Below are 8,390 nucleotides of genomic sequence, written 5' to 3' on the forward strand. Positions count from 1 at the left end.
CATAGCTTGAGAGGCTTGAGGTGGCTAGGAAGCATGAGTTAAATATGTGGATTGAGGGGGGGCTGTTGGAGGTTAAATATGTGGATTGAGTGGGGGCTGTTCGAGGTTAAATATGTGGATTTAGTAGGGGTCTGTTGGAGATAACAATCCGTACCTTTAGATTGAATAATTGCAGGTTCCCACCATGAGGGATATATAGTTTAGAGGCATAGCACCCTGTCAACCAAGTGTAGGTCTTGAGTTCAATTTGTAGTCTACCAATTTTCAACATGGTACCAAAGCTTTGGTTATCACAAAGGAGAGATTTGTGAAGTACTTGTGGAGGTGTTAGTCCCTTTTACTATTTAGATCCGTGCAAGGAAAACAAACACCCGGTGAAGGCTTCTGTTGGAGCCTGTGATTGTGTGGAGTCCCAAAAACACAGCAATGAATTGGTGGTGGAGAGAAATCATGAAGGGAGACCACTACCATTGAGTGCTTAATCTTATGACGGCTGCCAAAAAAAATTAAAGATAACGAGGTGCAGACCTGCAAGGAATCTGAGGGTGTGGACAATAAGACATCCTTGAAGAAGATAAATGCTTGCACAGAGTTATTAAATGCACAAAAATGGAATGACGGTGGAGACGGGCAAAGCATCTAATTGATTATAAAGTTTTATTTATTTATTTTTATAGTTTTTATGAAGGAACTATTTATTACTCAACATGCAAACAAACATATGGTTGTAATACCTTGATACACACCCATACCTTACATCTCCACCACGTTGGAGCTAGTAACTCACATCTTCGTGTCAAATGAAGGGGCATGCCACTTAATTGTAGACCAACTCGTTAATTGAGGGAAGGTCGGGGTTTGATTCTTAGTCTGTTCAATTTTTAACATGGTATTAGAGCCAGGTAGCTCAAGGTGCCCATTATTGGAGTTAGCAATCCGCACCTTTAGATCACATCTTTAAGGGTGACCATCATAAAGGGGCAGGTTGCTCACTTATAAAGTAACTCAGTGAAAAGTATCACATTGGCCAAGGGAAGGTCTTGAGTTCGATTCTTAGCTTGCCCAATTTTCAATAATCTTTTTGGTTGTATTGCACGGTGATCTTTATTGTCAATCTTCAAAACATTGTAATACTTTTAGTTGATTATAACAATTACTCAATCTTAGCATTTCTCTCATTACCAAAACTTGTAATATTTGAATACCTAAACATCGACATTCCAAGGAACAATATATGTGAGAAGGATTGACCAATACAACAAATACAATAGGAAAACAATGAAGGCAGCGATTGGAGAGAAGAATATTGTGAGGAGGACTTGATCGATGACTTGTATGAATTTGCTCTTTTAATCTACAACTTTCCTCTTTCACGCACTTGTAGACATTAAACTCATTGCATATGAATTCATACATCTTATTTGGTGCTTCACATACTAACATATTTTCCATGATTCAATATTTTTTATTCCTTACCTTGTACCCCTAGTAACATTTACTCATACATCTTCCAACTCAGCCTCTTGTGACACTTTTACAACCATCTTAATAAAGACTCTAGGAGTTACAACAACTATGTGCCTTCATGTTATCTTTAACCAATGACTTACTAAATATTGATGTAGTCCATCATATCAAACCACATAAATTACATGTTTGTTTATAATTTTCAACGCTCCCCCTTAGCAGCCAATTATATTGTTCATCACTCCCCTTTAGTTTGTCTTCTTTGGACCCCAAAATGCATTCAAGACCATCGCTAAAAGGTCTAATGCTAACGCTACATCGTTTGAGGCCAACAAACGCTACATGCTTCAAGTGTAACCAAAACTCACTGAAACCTTCACCTCACAAACAATTAGCTCCTATTAGAAGTATGTCATTTATTACACTATTTGAGTAATTGACCATCACAATAAATAGTTTTGTATGACAAAGTTCTAGATTCAAGGTTGTTTGCTAGTCTTTAATGAACAAAACTTGCATAACATCACTCAGTGGTCACTTCAACAAACATGGAATATGACAAGGGTTTTATTTATGTCCGTGTTCTTTTTTTGTAAGCGAACGTGCATCACTTCATTATATCTAGATAAAAATATACATAGTTACCTGCGTGGGACTAGGGAAACCAAACCAGTGGTAGTGTCATAGTTTCTTCATCATCCAAAACACTTTAAATTCATAGAAAGTTGAAAGCAAGAAACTATTGTCCTTGTGGCCTATGCCAACCAAAACAACTATAAACTTAAAACTAGAAAACCAACTAGACATAATAGTAGAAAGAGAGAGTACTGAGTGCATCATCTAGTCTTGGGAGAGATTGACTCTTCAACCATGATCAATTCCTTCTTGCTCCCTAGTGAGTAGCCTATATTTGGGGGAATGCTAAAGTGGGGCTCTATGTACTCCATTCGTCAGTCCAGTCCTCGAGTAATGAGTTGAATCTCGTCCAATATGAGTACCGTATCCTCCCTCGTTGCGTTCCTATCCACTAGAACTCATCCCATGAGCATCTTAAGATGCCAGTGAATGTCAATTGAATGCATGTAGTGGTTGAACCTCCCTTAGGCATGTCCCACATTCGGGATCCAATCAACAACTTCACCAATGATCCACATTCAGGGTCCAATCAACAACTTCACCAATGACCTCTATGTTCGATAGATAACCTCTGTACGTAGCAATCTCTCTATCAACATGTGCAATCTCCTTCTAAATCGATGCTAGTGTATTTTCCCTATACATGCTTGTCAAAGTTTCAACTTTTTTCTAGGCTCGAGTACACTCCATTTCTCTATAGTACACTACCTTGTGTCTTATCGTTGCTTGATGTTTGGGCATTTTGTTGCTCAAGTTATAGCTTGTGAGAAAGGCGGTTGATGGAGCAAGGGTGGTAGAGTTGGAAGAGAAGAGGCGAGGTAAAAGGTTTGAGTCTGTTCTTTGTATATAACCTTGAAACCAAAATTCTCTAAAACGTGCGAGAGGAAGGGGCTCTTGAGAGCTCGGGAGGTCACTAGATGAATTTTGGAGTTGAAGGGTAGGAGCAGAGAGGGGACAAGAGGGAAACAAGAAGGAAACTGTTAAGGGAGGGAAAAGCTTAATGTAAAAAAAACCACAAAAAGAACTGAGAACTTAAGATACCCATAATAGAAACAGTTAGACCCAATCACTGCCTGCAATGGGGTCTAAGCATAAACCATGAAAACTGCAAGTGGAAACCAGAGGCCACGAGTGCCGGTCTACATTGCTTGATGCGAGGTATGTGTGTGCAAATGCTTCCCAACTTAAGTAATGATTTGCTTGTGCAGAGGATCTTCATATCTTTGCGTGCTTAGTGTAGTTGCCTCACGGTGCAATTGTTGGAAATACTGAGAAAGGGGGTGAATCAACATTTCTTAGCAATTAACACTTTATTAATCTTTTCAGAGCATTAGTTAATCTTCAGTTATTGTTATTATTCAGTAAAAGTAGTAAACAACAATGCAAAAGATAAAAACAGTAAGCACAAGATTTTTAGGTGGAAAACCCCCTCCGGGTCAAAAACCACCAAATGCTTTTCTAATAAATTCTTTAATCTTCAGCCCCAATTGAAATGAAAGTTACAACTTCCTAGAATTCTAGAAAAATATTCTTCTCCAGTTCCCACTTGAAGGATGCCCCAACACCTTGGTTTTATTAGCAATCAGCTAAAAGGATGCCCCAACACCCTAGTGAGCCCCAACTCGCCCTAGCACCACCCTACCAGCTTATAAAGACAAAATAAAATAAAAATGTGGACTCCCGTACTAGGGACAATGATCCATGTTACAATGATATTGCAATGATTTCCTTGACTAACTGACACACTAGGATCTATGCCCTTGTCCCAACAAACTAAGAATCCCCGACTCAATAAATCAAAACCCTCTTCCCAAACCAAATTTGCCTTCTTCAACTCTAGGCAATGACACATTTTTACATTTACATAGATGTACATTTTTTAACTTCAATTGACAAAAATACTCTCTTTATAAAGCTTACAAAGCTTGACAATTTTTGATCATATTATCTTTGAAGCTGATAATTAGCATTTTGCTGTAGAAGTAATGATGCTCTGCTCTTTCTCTTGATATGTTGATAATCTTTAGGGCTTGGATGCTTGTGGTACAACTGCCTTTTCTATAGTTGTGAAAGTTTGATCTTGAATAAGTCCGTACCTGTCCAAGCAAGACCCCGACCTGAAAAAAATGTAAATTACTTAATTACTTACCTTTCCCTAAAATCAAAGGTTAGTCTGGTAGTAATCAAGTTAAGCATATATCTGATATCTTCAATAAGAGATGTACAAAATTTCAATGCAAAAACATAGCTCACATATACTTACCTGACCCTGATGTTTGTTGAACCTTTGAAAACACTCATAACATGTCAGATTTACTTGCTTAATAATCACTGCAAACATTAACCCTAGATGAACCTAACAACAATAATACTAAATAGTACAAACAAGGACTTACCCGAAGTGCTGATGTTGACACTTTTCAGCTGCAATCAATTAGCACAAGCAAATGAAGTAAATAGTAGCTAGAGCTTGCCTGTACCGTTTAGAGTGTTGAATTTGGTTATTGAATAGGTAGTCCTTCAATGCAAAGTACTCCTGCTTCTCCCATAGTTCCTTTTCTGTATATAGTGACAGAGTTTGTGCTTTGGATTGTATAATGAACCTTCAGGAGATGGGTAGCATTTTTTTAATGAAAATTTCAATCTCCTTGCATAATTTAGATCTCTACCTGAGGAGACCTTAGGCCAAATCCACAACACTTTGCTCCTTATGGAAGCTCCTTAATCATAGAATTTTTGGCAATCGTTGCCTTGAATGAGATGCTTTCAATTATTTCAGGTCTATTTCTTGTTCGATTCTTTCATATGGATTAGGTTGCCATAACAGTTGAGATGAAGACAAGTAAAGAGACCTCTCGATAAGGACTAAGGAAGCTTTGCTATGAAGTCGATCACTGTCCTGAACTTTGCTTACTCTTAAATAAGATTGCCTGTAACCAAAACCACAATCCAAACGATTTCTAAAAAGATAACAAACAATGGTCTTGTCTTACTGTTTTAACATAGGTCCGAAATCCTTCAAACATCTTAATTATGCCATTCAAATCCTTCGTTTCCCATGACAAAGACTCCGACAATGATCGAACTCCTAAGCAATATTTTTTGCCAAACCCTAACCGTCAACAAATGTTTGCATTGTATCCTTCAGGGGGCCGAAAATTATAGAGGTAATTTTGTTGTAGATTCTATGTTTTTGGCATATGTTTAGGTGATAAATTAGTCCTCTTTTTATAGGATGGGAAGGGCTTTATGGTATGATTGTTAGAGGCCTCAAATGATCTTAAAACAAATAAAAATATTGAATAATAAATATCTTGTAGATTAAGGAAGAACTGCTATCCCTTTGGCACTTAATTTAATATATTTTCAACCTTCTTAATGCGAAGACCTTTTGACTTTATTGAGGATTTCTTAGTAGATCGTTGGAGAAAGGGATAATCCTAAGTAAAGAAAGCCGCTAGGATTTTAGTGAGTGAATAAGATCTTTAGGGTATGCCATCGAATAAAAGGGCTCCATTAGAGAAATGTTGGATGGATAGGAGCTCCATGAAAATCATTGTAGAAATTTATCCCTTATGGTAATTTATTTGATAAGTACAAATAATTTATCAAAATAATATAATCTCATTAATATTAATTAAATAATAATAACTAACCCTTTAGATCCCTATTTAATATTGTGTCAAGGATCTTTCTTAGAAATATTTTCAATTCCACTTAGAAATGTGAAATCAATGGTTGGCTTAGTGTATATGGTCCTACCAAGGTTGTGAAATCAATGATTGAGTTACTACCTTTGGTTCTTGAAGATATTCAACTTATACACAATGAGATTGCGGTGATAATCACTATCATATAGTGATAGTGGTTTGGTGAATAAATGATAAGGTGTCATGTCACTACCCCTTGGGGGTTTAGCCTACAAAACTGGGTCTTTAACTTATAATGCAAATAAATTTTAAACTGTAAAGAATTACATGGGGTAGCACATATCATCAAAAATATATTTTCGAGGAGAATCTAACTAGATTGATTAGGAGACAAGAAACCACAAATTTCCATGCCAAATTTGCCGACAAAGATTGGGGTAGCTCCTGGTGATGCTTGGGTTGACATCAATGACAACCACCTATCAACAACAATAAACCCAAATGGTCTTGTGGCATGATGTCTCCCAATTTTTCCCTTATCTATTTGACTCTGAGTTGATTCCCAATCGATCGCATATTAAACACCAATTCAATCCATAAGTCTCCTCATGCATAGATATGAGTGTCGTCATAATGGTCATGGTAAATGGTATTAAGAGTAGGGGGAACTATGCCACACCCACTCGCTATAATGCTTGATTGGGTGGTGGTAAATTTCTTGATTGAGATTTTAGTTCAGTTGCATTATTACTATTGAAGCCTAATGAACAATAATAGAGATATTTTTTTAAACCAGAATGATCTTGAAATACACCACCTTATCCTGCAATGCCCGGGTTTCCTTTGGAGGCTCCTATCAACAACAATAAACCCAAATGGTCATGTGGTACGATGTATCCCATTTATCCCTTATCCATTTGACTCTGAGTTGATGCCCATCCAATTGCATATTAAACACCAATTCAATCCATAAGTCTCCTTGTGCATAGAGATGAGTGTCGTCATAATGGTCATGGTAATTGGTATTAAGGGCGGGGGGCACTATGCCACACCCACTCACTATAATGATTGATTAGGCAACAATAAATTTCTTGATTGAGATTTTAGTTCAATTGCATTATTACTATTGAAGCTTAATGAAAATAATAGAGATTGTTTTTTTAAACCAGAATGATCTTGAAATACACCACCTTATCCTGCAATGCCCGAGTTTCCTTTGGAGGCTCCATCAAGTTTCAACTTTATGAAATATTGAGGAGGAGGAGACTAAAGAGAAGGGATGGATATGGTCGTGTTGTTACAAGTATTTTGTGCCAACGAATTTGGAGTTGGTATCTCCTACATCTTAAGCATTTCCATCTCTATGCCATGGGCTTGCTAATCTTGCTCCTCCCAATGCTGTGAAAGCCCTGATTCTCTAATATTAGATTTAAAAATTCTCCAAATTTTATCTAGTTCTAGAGAGTAATTTTGGAAGATTATTCAATTCTATTTTTTCCATATTTCCCATAATAAGAAGCTTGGAAGGAGGGTCCATACCCTATTGAGAATAAGGTTTGCAAAGACTCGTGGTCACCAATTTTTGATAGTAGTTGAAACACTAGTCTACTTATGGTTTGATATACACATCTTGCCTTTGAGAGTTGAACATAAGATCTCAACGAAGAGACGTGTGTTGAACATACGCTCCATGTTTTCCTCATCTGTTTTGCATAGGTTGTTGAAGAATCTATGGAATTTATATTAAGGTGATTCTTCTTTAACATCATAACAATTTGTGAAGTATTTATGCAATTTATCTTAGCTTGATGTTCCATTCATTATTAGTATGTGTGTTTACTTCATCATACTGCTACCAAAAACAAAAGAGACAAGAACACAAATAATTGGGTTTTTGCCAGGGCCAAAACCTCTCCCTCTTGGAGAGGATAACCCACACAAAATTCTTCTTATAGAGATTCCATTGACGAATACCAAGACCAGGATCCCTAACACAATCTGCCTCTCCAGAGATCAATCCTCTTCCTCGAACACTGTTGAGATCATCATGAGTGCTGTTTCATTGAAGCTCTCACTGAGATCTTTATTACTACTTCTAACATTTTCTCCATAACTATTCTTTGAAGTTTCCACCGAGGTGATCTCTGCACCCTTCATCAAGAATATGATTTTCATTAACTAGATCATGATTTGTGATGACACCTTACTGTAACTTGGGACAATGTGTGAGATCATGATCCTTGTCGAGACTGTTCACCCTTGTCATCATTGTCACAACGCCCTTCATTATCGTTGCTTACTGCTCCTTTTAGCATATCGAAACTCCAACTCTAAAATTGATTATCACCGCTCTTTATTATGATTAGATTGCAGTAGACATATTCAACACCGAAATATTCTTCAACATAATTACATCGATGCTGAGACTGAGATAACAACTTCAGGGTTACTGTGATCTTCATTAGACCGAGATAGTGAGGATAGTGAGGGAACAAAAAGACACATATATATGCCGAGATTAATAGCACAAACTTCATGCCAATGCTTTGACCTTATCTGTTGTCCTTTCTCCTTCATCCCTCCGAGATCTACTAAGTATGAGATTTGAGATCCATCTAAACTGAAACTACAGGTATG

The sequence above is a fragment of the Pinus tabuliformis genome, chromosome 3_2 (assembly GCF_031772625.1).
Source record: "Pinus tabuliformis cultivar Carrire ecotype Pingquan chromosome 3_2, CPIR1, whole genome shotgun sequence".
Taxonomy (NCBI): Eukaryota; Viridiplantae; Streptophyta; class Pinopsida; order Pinales; family Pinaceae; genus Pinus; species Pinus tabuliformis.